Source organism: Puntigrus tetrazona, unplaced genomic scaffold (assembly GCF_018831695.1).
Source record: "Puntigrus tetrazona isolate hp1 unplaced genomic scaffold, ASM1883169v1 S000000003, whole genome shotgun sequence".
In the NCBI taxonomy this organism is placed as follows: Eukaryota; Metazoa; Chordata; class Actinopteri; order Cypriniformes; family Cyprinidae; genus Puntigrus; species Puntigrus tetrazona.
In genome coordinates this window covers 5,007,234-5,017,933 of record NW_025047683.1, presented here as the reverse complement: position 1 = coordinate 5,017,933, position 10,700 = coordinate 5,007,234, and the positions used below count along the sequence as shown (strand labels likewise).

The following is a 10,700-nucleotide window of genomic DNA, read 5'->3' as shown; positions in this document are numbered from 1 at the left end:
CAGCCCTCTATCGGGGCGGCCCTCTCCGCCGTTCCCTCGGTTCCTCTCCGCCACTGGTACCCCCCCATCGACTTAGGTTTTGGAGGTTTTTCTTCCGGAGAGGGGAGCTCGCCGGCTCCCCCGTCCGACCGAGTCAGCCCTCTCTCGGGGCGGCCCTCTCCGCCGTTCCTCGGTTCCTCTCCGCCACTGGTACCCCCCATCGACTTAGGTTTTGGAGGGTTTTTCTTCGGAGAGGAGAGGCTGGCGGCTCCCCCCGTCCGGCCGAATCCGCCCCTCCCGCCGGCTCGGACTCTGCCCCTCTCCGCCTGCCACTCTCTCCGCTCACTGGTACCCCGCGAAGCGGAGAGGTATGCCAGCCGAGGTCGCCGGCTGGGCCTCCTCTCGGACGACAAAGATTGGATCTAGGGATGACTTTCCAATGGATCGTAGCGAGTGAGCTGCTCTGCTGCCACGAAACCCTGACCCAGAATCAGGTCGTCTCTGAGTCATTTGCACCACATTCTCCACAAACTCGGTGTTTTTGGTCTGAAGTGGGGAGGCGGCGCTCGTTCGGCGCGCCCAGTCCAGTCTCGTGCTGGCTCTCCTCACGCGCGCCCGGTATGGCGGCTATCCGTGGCCAATCCCGAGTACACGCGGCGCAGCGGTATCGTTGCCTCTTAGGCGGGATTCTGACTTAGAGCGTTCAGTCATAATCCGCCAGATGGTAGCCCGCGCAGTGGCTTCTCAGCCAAAGCACGCGCGCAAATGTCTGAACCTGCGGTTCCTCTCGTACTGAGCAGGATTACTATTGCAGCGACGTTGTATCAGTAAGGTAAAACTAACCTGTCTCACGACGGTCTAAACCCAGCTCCACGTTCCTATTGGTGGGTGAACAATCCAGCGCTTGGTGAATTCTGCTTCACAATGATAGGAAGAGCCGACATCGAAGGATCAAAAAGCGGCGTCGCTATGAGCGGCAGCGCCACAAGCCAGTTATCCCTGTGGTAACTTTTTCTGACACCTCCTGCTTAAAACCCAAAAGCCAGAAGGATCGTGAGGCCCCGCTTTCACGGTCCGTACTCATACTAAAATCAAGATCAGTGACTTTTGCCCTTCTGCTCCGCGGAAGGTTTCTGTCCTCCCTGAGCTCGCCTTGGACACCTGCGTTACCGTTTGACAGGTGTACCGCCCCAGTCAAACTCCCCACCTGCCACTGTCCCGGGACAGGTCGCGCGAGGGCCGCGGTGGCCGGCGCCGAGGCTTGGACTCAAGCTTGAGGCCGCCGAGGCTCGCCTCCCTGCCTCACCGGGTAAGTGAGAAGCGATAAGAGTAGTGGTATTTCAACCGAGCGCCCGTTAGGCGGGGCCTCCACTTATTCTACACCCCTCATGTCTCTTCACGGTGCCAGACTAGAGTCAAGCTCAACAGGGTCTTCTTTCCCCGCTGATTCTGCCAAGCCCGTTCCCTTGGCTGTGGTTTGCGCTAGATAGCAGGTAGGGACAGTGGGAATCTCGTTCATCCATTCATGCGCGTCACTAATTAGATGACGAGGCATTTGGCGCTACCTTAAGAGAGTCATAGATTACTCCGCGTTTACCCGCCCGTTGAATTTCTTCACTTTGACATTCAGGCACTGGGCAGAAATCACATCAGCGTCAACACCGCGCGGGCCTTGGCGATGCTTTGTTTTAATTAAACGGTCGGATTCCCTGGTCCGCACCAGTTCTAAGCCGGCTGCTTGGCGCGGCCGAGGCCCGCGCCCGGGTTGGCCGCCAGCGCCCGGCCAGCGCGCCGGCCGCCTGACCCGAGGGGCGGGGCGGACGCAGCGCGGCGCCCGGCGGAGTCCCAACGGGCGTAGCTGGGTGATCGAGAAGGGCCCGGCTGCGCCCAGTCGCCGCCGCGCGCGCGGCCAGCCCCCGCCTGCCCGGCCGCCCGCGACTGTCCCGGGGACCCGCGAGAGCCCTCCACGCAACCCCCGGACCCCGTCCCCACGGCCCGCCCGGGCCGGCCGACCTTCCCCGGACCCGAGAGGTGGGGAGGGCGCCGGACGAGGGCGAGGCGGGCCGAGGCGGGAGAGGAGGAAGGGGAGCGGAGACCCAGCGCCCGCGCGAAGCGGGAGCAGGAAGGAGGCGCGCGAGGCGGCCGCTCCTGGTCGTAGCGCGCGTCCCAGCCAACCGCACCTCAGCCCGACCGGCCCAGCCGCCGAGCCAATCCTTATCCCGAAGTTACGGATCTGACTTGCCGACTTCCCTTTACGCTGCCTTGATCCTAACATGCCAGAGGCTGTTCACCTTGAGACCTGCTGCGGATATAGGTGCGGCCCAGCGTAGCGAACACACCTTCTCCCAGTTTTCAAGGGCGGCGAGAGGCTGACCGGACGCCGCGCCGGAGACGCGGCGCTTTCAGGCGTGGGCCCCTATCTGGGGCGAACCCATTCCAGGGTGCCCGGCCCTTCACAAAAAAACTCTTCCCGGGGCCCCGCCAGCCTCCGGGTTCGTTTGCGTTACCGCACTGGCGCGCCTCTACGGCGCCGCGTCTCCGCCACTCGGGTTCTGGGATCTGAACCAGACTCCCTTTCGATCGGCCGGGGGCGACGGAGGCCATCGCCCCTCCCTTCCGAACGGCGTTCGCCCATCCCTTAGGACCGACTGACCCATGTTCGCTGCTGTTCACATGGAACCCTTCTCCGCTTCGCCTTCAAAGCTCTCGTTTGAATATTTGCTACTACCACCAAGATCTGCACCAGCGGCTCCACCGGCCCGCGCCCTAGGCTTCAAGCGCCACGCGGCGGCCCTCCTACTCGTCGGCGTATCTCTGTCTCGATCACAGCGTGGTCGATGCGTCGGCGGCGGTATGGGCCAGCGGCTCCAGCGCGCCATCCATTTTCAGGGCTAGTTGATTCGGCAGGTGAGTTGTTACACACTCCTTAGCATGATTCCGACTTCCATGGCCACCGTCCTGCTGTCTATATCAACCAACACCTTTTCTGGGGTCTGATGAGCGTCGGCATCGGGCGCCTTAACCGGCGTTCGGTTCATCCGCAGCGCCAGTTCTGCTACCAAAAAGTGAGGCCCACTTGGCGTCTCGCATTCCACGCCCAGGCTCCAGGCCAGCGAGCCGGGCTTCTTACCCATTTAAAGTTTGAGAATAGGTTGAGATCGTTTGGCCCCAGGCCTCTTGTCGTCGCTTTGCGGATAAAACTGCTTGTGCGGCGGCGCCAGCTATCCTGAGGGAAACCGGAGGAACCAGCTACTGATGGTTCGATTAGTCTTCGCCCTATGCCCAGGTCGGACGACCGATTTGCCACGATCAGGACGCTCACGGGCCTCCACCAGTTTCCTCTGGCCGCCCTGCCCAGGCATAGTTCACCATCTTTCGGGTACCATCGCGCGCTCTGGCTCCACCTGCCCGGCCGGTGCGGGCCAGGCGGGCGGTGGTGTGCCCCCGCCGGGCGGGGATCCACCTGAGCGGGCGGGCGCCCTTCACCTTCATTGCGCCCGTGGGGCTCGAGAGACACCCTGACGGCTCGCTGGCAGCGTTGGACTCCTTGGTCCGTGTTTCAAGGCGGGTCGGGTGGGTGCAACCCCGACCTCACCGCGGACCTCGGCGCCACACTTGTCACGAGGCCGGATCCGCCCCTGGCGGCTGCTGGTCGGGACGGACTGAGGACAGTCCCGGTCGGTCGGCCATGACAGCGCGCCGGGGCGGGGCCCGTCCCTCCCGCGTCGGCAGGAGAGAAAGCGCGAGGACACTTCCCGCGGCCCGGGGTGGCGGCGAAAGTCGGGCGTGGGGGGCTCTGTAAAGCCCGGCGGCCCCGGCTGAGGAGCCGCCTGCCACCTTCGCCCCGGCCCTTCCTGGCCAAACCGGGCGGTCGCGGCGCACGCCTCGGAAGAAGTGCACCCGACGGCGGCGGCGTCGGACGAGGCGGCGTTCCCGGTCAAGGGGATCCGCGCACCCGCGCCCGGGCCGGCGGGCCCGCCCGGCTGAATCCTCCGGGCAGGCCGTGGCGGACCCCACCGTTTACCTCTTAAGCGGTTTCACGCCCTGTTGAACTCTCTCTTCAAAGTTCTTTCAACTTTCCCTCACGGTACTTGTCGACTATCGGTCTCGTGCAGTGTTGTAGCTAGATGGAGGTTACCACCCGCTTTGGGCTGCATTCCCCCAAGCAACCCGACTCCGAAGAACCGCGCACGCGGCGGGGGGACCTGCTACGGACTCACACGTCCCACGGGCTAAGCCTCCATCAGAAGGACTTGGGCCCCCGACCCGCGCCGAGAGAAACGGTCTTCTATGCGCCGCCACATGTCCCTCGCCGCCCCGTGGCCGGGCGGGAGTCGGCGCTAGGCTCTTTCCCTCTTCGCTCGCCGCTACTGAGGAATCCTTGTTAGTTTCTTTTCCCCTCCGCTTAGTAATATGCTTAAATTCAGCGGGTCGTCTGCCGTCCCTGATCTGAAGTCGTTTGTCGGATATGGGTTAGGAGCGGCCGCGGCGCTGCTGCTGCGGGCTGGCCTGGAACAGGTCTGCGTTCGGGCGCGCCGGGCAGCGGCGCCGAAGGCGAAGGCGGGCGCGAACCTCCCGTTACGCCACAGGCGTCGAGCGGAGGAGGCGGGGGTCCACGTCGGCGGGCGGCGGAGTGGCAGACACCCACGGAAACCGCCGAGAGGAGGGCGCGCTTTTCGGTCCCAAACGCCTGGGGGCGCCGACCTCCCCCTCGTGGGGAGAAGCCGGGAGCTTCGACTCCCGCCGAGGAGCGTGCCGTGGGCGGTCTGCACTTGGGAGGAGGCGGAGAGGCGGGAAGCCCCTGCGGCGCTCCAGCCCGAACCCGGAGGTCTCGATCGATGGGAAAGCGACCCTCAGACAGGCGTGGCGGGACGGACCGGGCCGCAAAGTGCGCGTCGAAGTGTCGATGATCGATGTGTCCTGCAATTCACATTAGTTCTCGCGGCTGGCTGCGTTCTTCATCGGCACGCAGGCCGAGTGATCCACCGTAAAAGTCGTCACTGCGTTTGAGTTTGCGCCGGAGGCGAGGCCGAACTGCACAGGCAGTAACAAGTGGGTTCAAAATACAAAGGTCGTTCCCGGACAGCGCCCCCGAGAGGACACCAGACCCACGGTCCCGAAGGCCTGCTGGGTACCCGCCGGGGTTGTAAAGCAAAGTCTTTCAGAGGCTCGCGGCCTCGGCCCCACCCGTGCCAAGGGGTGGGGCGCTCATGATAAGTTGCTCAAGCCTCCATGGTGGTCGTCAAGCCTCCCGGAGGCAGCGTTCCCTTCTCGAGATCCCTCTCTCCCGCCGTCGTCTTAGGATTTTGTGCGGTTCTTTTGCCGTCTTGGATGTTTGAGCGGCAGACCTCTCGGGCCACGGCAGCGCTGGAACATAAGTAAAATAGGATAGAGTTTTTTTACCCGGACGGGCGCCCCTCCTTCGCGGGAGGGAGACTTTGAACCCACGGTCCCGGAGGCCGTGCGGGGTACCCGCCAGGGCCCGGCTCGGCCCCGCGCTGGAAAGCAGGGGGCCCGCCGAAGTCTGGCGACAGTCAAGTTCTCTCGGATCTCTCTCTCTCTCTCTCCGCCTTAGGTTTTGTGCGGTTCTTTTGCCGTTTTGGTTTTTGGCGGCAGACCTCTCGGAGCCACGGCCGGCGCTGGATCATAGAGTGGCAAAAATAGGATGAGGTTTTTTTACCCCAGGCGCTCCTCCTTAGCGGGAGAGACTTTGAACCACGGTCCCGGAGGCCGTGCGGGTACCGCCAGGGCCCGGCTCAGCCCCGCGCTGGAAAGCAGGGGGCCGCCCGAGTCTGGCGACAGTCAAGTTCTCTCGGATCTCTCTCTCTCTCCGCCTTAGGTTTTTGTGCGCGGTTCTTTTTGCCGTTTTGGGTTTTGGCGCAGTGACCTCTCGGAGGCCGCGGCGCTGGATCATAGAGTAGTAAAATAGGATAGAGGTTTTTTTTTACCCCGGACGGGCGCCCCTCGCCGGCGGGAGAGACTTTGAGCCACGGTCGGGGGCCGTGCGGGTACCCGCCAGGGCCCGGCTCGGCCCCCGCCGCTGGAAAGCAGAGGCCCGCCCGAGTGCAGCGACAGTCATGGGCGCTCGCGGTAGGTTGCTCAAGCCTCCAGCGGGAGGTCGTCAAGCCTCCCAGGGAGCAGCGTTCCCTTCTCGCGGATCTCTCTCTCTCCGCCGTCTTAGGTTTTGTGCGGTTCTTTTTTTTTTTTTTTTTTTTTTTTTTTGCCGTCTTGGGTTTTTGGCAGACCTCTCGGGCCACGGCCGCTGGATCATAGAGTAAAATAGGATAGGAGTTTTTACCCCGGACGGGCGCCCCTCCTTCAGCGGGAGGACTTTGAACCACGGTCCGGAGGCCGTGCGGGTACCCGCCAGGGCCCGGCTCAGCCCCGCCGCTGGGGCGGGGCGCAGTCTGGCGACAGTCAAGTTCCCCTTTTTTCTTATCGCGCTCTGCGCTTTGCCGCTTCGGTGCTCCGGAGGAGGCGCGCCCGAGCCGCCACGCCTCTGCCCGCGCACCGGGCTTGAGGCGGGAGAGTGGGCTAGGCCTCCGCGCCGGGCGGATTCGCTTTGGATCGGGCCGGGCGATGTGATCCTTCCGCAGATTCACCTCTGAGAACCTTATTCACGACTTTTACTTCCTCTAGATAGTCAAGTTTGATCGTCTTCAGCGCTCCATGGGCCCCGAGGGCCCAGCGGGCGGTCGAACCTCACTAAACCATCAATCGGTAGTGCGAATGGGCGGTGTGGTACAAAGGGCAGGGGACTTAATCAGCGAGCTTATGACCAGCTTACTGAGAATTCCTGCGTTGATGGGAAATAGTTTCAATCCCAGTCCCGATCCACGAGCGGGGTTCAGCGGAGTTACCCGCCTCGCGCCTCGGCAGGGTAGACACCTGCTGATCCGCCCGACCAATGCTGTGGCGTGCAGCCCCGGACATCTAAGGGCATCACAGACCTGTTATTGCTCCATCTCGCGTGGCTGAAACGCCACTTGTCCCTCTAAGAAGTTTTTGGCGCGCCCGACCCAAGTGGCGCGCCACTATTTGCAGCAAGCCGAGTCTCGTTCGTTATCGGAATGAACCAGACAAATCGCTCCACCAACTAAGAACGACCATGCACCACCACCCACAGAATCGAAAGAGCTATCAATCTGTCAATCCTTTCCGTGTCGGGCGGTGAGAGTTTGCCCGTGTTGAGTCAAATTAAGCCGCAGGAGCTCCACTCCTGGTGGTGCCCTTCCGTCAATTCCTTTAAGTTTCAGCTTTGCAACCATACTCCCCGGAACCCAAAGACTGCGTGGTTTCCATACGCTGCCAATGAGGTCATGGGAATAACGCCGCCCGGATCGCGGTGCGGCATCGTTCTGATCGGAACTCTGACGGTATCTGATCGTCTTGAACCTCCGACTTCGTTCTTGATTAATGAAAACATTCTTGGCAAATGCTTTCGCTTCCGTCCGTCTTGCGCGGTCAAATTTCACCTCTAAGCGGCGCCAATCTGAATACCCCGGCCGTCCTCTTAATCATGGCTCCGGGTTCCAGAAACCCACAAAATAGAACGAGTCCTATTCCATTATTCCTAGCTGCGGTATTCAGCCCGGCGGCGCTTCGCCTGCTTTGAACACTCTAATTTTTCAAAGTAAGCGCTTTGGGCCCCTCGGACCGGACGCAGCCAAGGGCATCCGGGGCGCCTCGAGGCAGGACCTGGGGCGGGCGGTGGCTCGCCTCTCGCGGACCGCCAGCCAGATCCGAGATCCAACTCTGAGCTTTTAACTGCAGCAACTTTAATATCAGCTATTGGAGCTGGAATTACGCGGCTGCTGGCACCAGACTTGCCCTCAATGGGTCCTCGCCCATGTGTTTAAGAATACGCTCATTCCAATTACAGGGCCTCGAAAGAGACCTGTATTGTTATTCCCCCGTCACTACCTCTCCGAGTCGGGAAATGGGTAATTTCGCGCCTGCTGCCTTCCTTGGATGTGGTAGCCGTTTCTCAGGCTCCCTCTCCGGAATCGAACCCTGATTCCCGTCACCGTGGTCACCATGGTAGGCGCCTGATGTACCATCCCGAAGTTGATGAGGCAGACACTCCGTAGATAAATCGTCGCCACGCGCGGAGAAGCGGCGATCGGCCGAGAGTTATCTAGAAGTCACCAAAGGTACGGGTCGGGAGGCGGATCCCCGGGGCCGGATGGGTTTTGGATCTGATAAATGCTGCGCGTCCCTAGCCTCCGCCCCCGCGAGAGGCGGTCGGCCGATCGGCGCTTCGTTTGCATGTATTAGCTCTGGAATTGCCACAGTTATCAAGTACGGGTGGGGCGATCAAAGGACCATAACTGATTTAATGAGCCATTCGCAGTTTCACTGTACCGGCCGTGTGCACGCAGACCTGCATGGCAATCTTTGAGACAAGCATATGTTGCTGGCAGGATCAACCAGGTAACCCCTGTGGGTCGTGGGACCAACCGGCCCAGCGCGCGTTTTTGCCTACACGCGGGTCTCAGTCCGCCTGAGGAGGGCCTGGGCAGACCCGCTTGGACCCTCGGCTAAGACCGGCGCTCATAGGAGGCGGCGTAGCGGCTCGAACCTTCCCGGCGGGGGTCGCCGTTTTCGGGGTGGGTGGCGCTGGGATCGCGGCCGGCGACGCTCGGAAAAGTGTGTTTCACGGGGACGGGGTACCCGCGCGGCGTCGCCGGGACGCGTCGCGTTCTGCCCCTCCGCCCGCGGTGGCGGACCTCTGCGCTCTGACCCGGCCGTCTAGGCCTCCTCGAAGGGTTGGCGCCTTCCCTCGGGCTGAGGGGCCTGCTCGTAACGAGCGTCCAAATTGCCGGCGCGGCGTGCTGTCAAAGCCCAAGCGTAAACCCATTGCGCCGTGCCCCTGCCAGGCACTCCCGACCCATAGCGGCCAGCGGGGCTGGCGGGTGGGAGTCCTAGGCTAGAAGCGCGCTTTGCGCTCAATCGATCACGTTCCGGGCCGAGGGCGCTCTGCGCCGTCGAGCGTCCTCTCTCTCGGCGTCTGTGTCCGTGTTTCAGGTGAAGCGTTCGATAGCTCCTCGCCCGGAGCTTCAGAAAGATTGCGTTCAAAACCTAAGTCGATATGGACTTAGTCGTTTTTCGACTTTTTCGCTCAGAGACTAAGTCCACAAAAACACGCGTTCACGAAATCGTGTACCCATGTAAAAGTTGCTCCTGTGTAAGCATTGGCCACCTCCAGGGTCGCGGGAAAATTTGAATCATGCCGGGAGGAGGCCTCTCGGTCGGCCTGACTTCGGGCCTCGGGAGGTATGGAAGTCGGACCTTTCCCGAAGTTGGACTTAGTGCAATTTAAAAGCGAAAATCATCCAGGCGCTTCATCCGACCGATCGAGTCGGGTTAAGTCGCCTTCCCGGACGCTTTCCCTCGTTGCCGTCCTGGAGAAATTTTTTCGTTCAAAACCTAAGTCCAAACATCCAGGCGCTTCATCCGACCCGATCGAGTCCGGGTTAAGTCGCCTTCGACGCTTTCCACTCGACCCGCCGTCCTGGAGGAAATTTTTTCGTTCAAAACCTAAGTCCAAACATCCAGGCGCTTCATCCGACCCGATCGAGTCCGGGTTAAGTGCGCCTTCGGGCGCTTTCCACTCGACCCCCGCCGTCCTGGGAGAATTTTTTTCGTTCAAAACCTAAGTCCAAACATCCAGGCGCTTCATCCGACCGATCGAGTCCGGGTTAAGTCGCCTTCGGACGCTTTCCCACTCGACCCCCGCCGTCCTGGAGAAATTTTTTCGTTCAAAACCTAAGTCCAAACATCCAGGCGCTTCATCCGACCCGATCGAGTCGGGTTAAGTCGCCTTCGGACGCTTTCCCACTCGACCCCCGCCGTCCTGGAGAAATTTTTTTCGTTCAAAACCTAAGTCCAAACATCCAGGCGCTTCATCCGACCCGATCGAGTCCGGGTTAAGTCGCCTTCGGGCGCTTTCCACTCGACCCCCGCCGTCCTGGAGGAAATTTTTGCGTTCAAAACCTAAGTCCAAACATCCAGGCGCTTCATCCGACCGATCGAGTCCGGGTTAAGTGCGCCTTCGGGCGCTTTCCACTCGACCCCGCCGTCCTGGAGAAATTTTTGCGTTCAAAACCTAAGTCCAAACATCCAGGCGCTTCATCCGACCCGATCGAGTCCGGGTTAAGTCGCCTTCGGACGCTTTCCCACTCGACCCCGCCGTCCTGGAGAAATTTTTTTGCTTTCAAAACCTAAGTCCAGACATCCAGGCGCTTCATCCAGCCGATCTCGGCGGGTTAAATCGCGACTTCTCGGGCGCTTTCCCACTCGACCCGGTCTCCCTGGAGAAATTTTTTTCGTTCAAAACCTAAGTCCAAACATCCAGGCGCATATTTCAGGCGATCTCGGCGGGTTAAGTCACGACTTCGGGCGCTTTCCCACTCGACCCCGCCACCCTGGAGAAATTTTTGCTTTCAAAACCTAAGTCCAAACATCCAGGCGCATATTTCAGGCGATCTCGGCGGGTTAAGTCGACTTCGGGCGCTTTCCCACTCGACCCCGCCACCCTGGAGAAATTTTTTTGCTTTCAAAACCTAAGTCCAAACATCCAGGCGCATATTTCAGGCGATCTCGGCGGGTTAAGTCGACTTCCGGGACGCTTTCCCACTCGACCCCGCCACCCTGGAGGATTTTTTTGCTTTCAAAACCTAAGTCCAAACATCCAGGCGCATATTTCAGCCGATCTCGGC

The 10,700-nt window shown here is 61.1% G+C and overlaps 2 pseudogenes; both read right to left on the bottom strand.

Annotated features, from left to right (window-relative positions):
- Nucleotides 1–388: 388 nt before the first annotated feature.
- Nucleotides 389–4,437, bottom strand: LOC122332119 (annotated as a pseudogene).
- Nucleotides 4,438–4,826: 389 nt separating this feature from the next.
- LOC122332050 lies at nt 4,827–4,975 on the bottom strand (annotated as a pseudogene).
- Nucleotides 4,976–10,700: the final 5,725 nt, after the last annotated feature.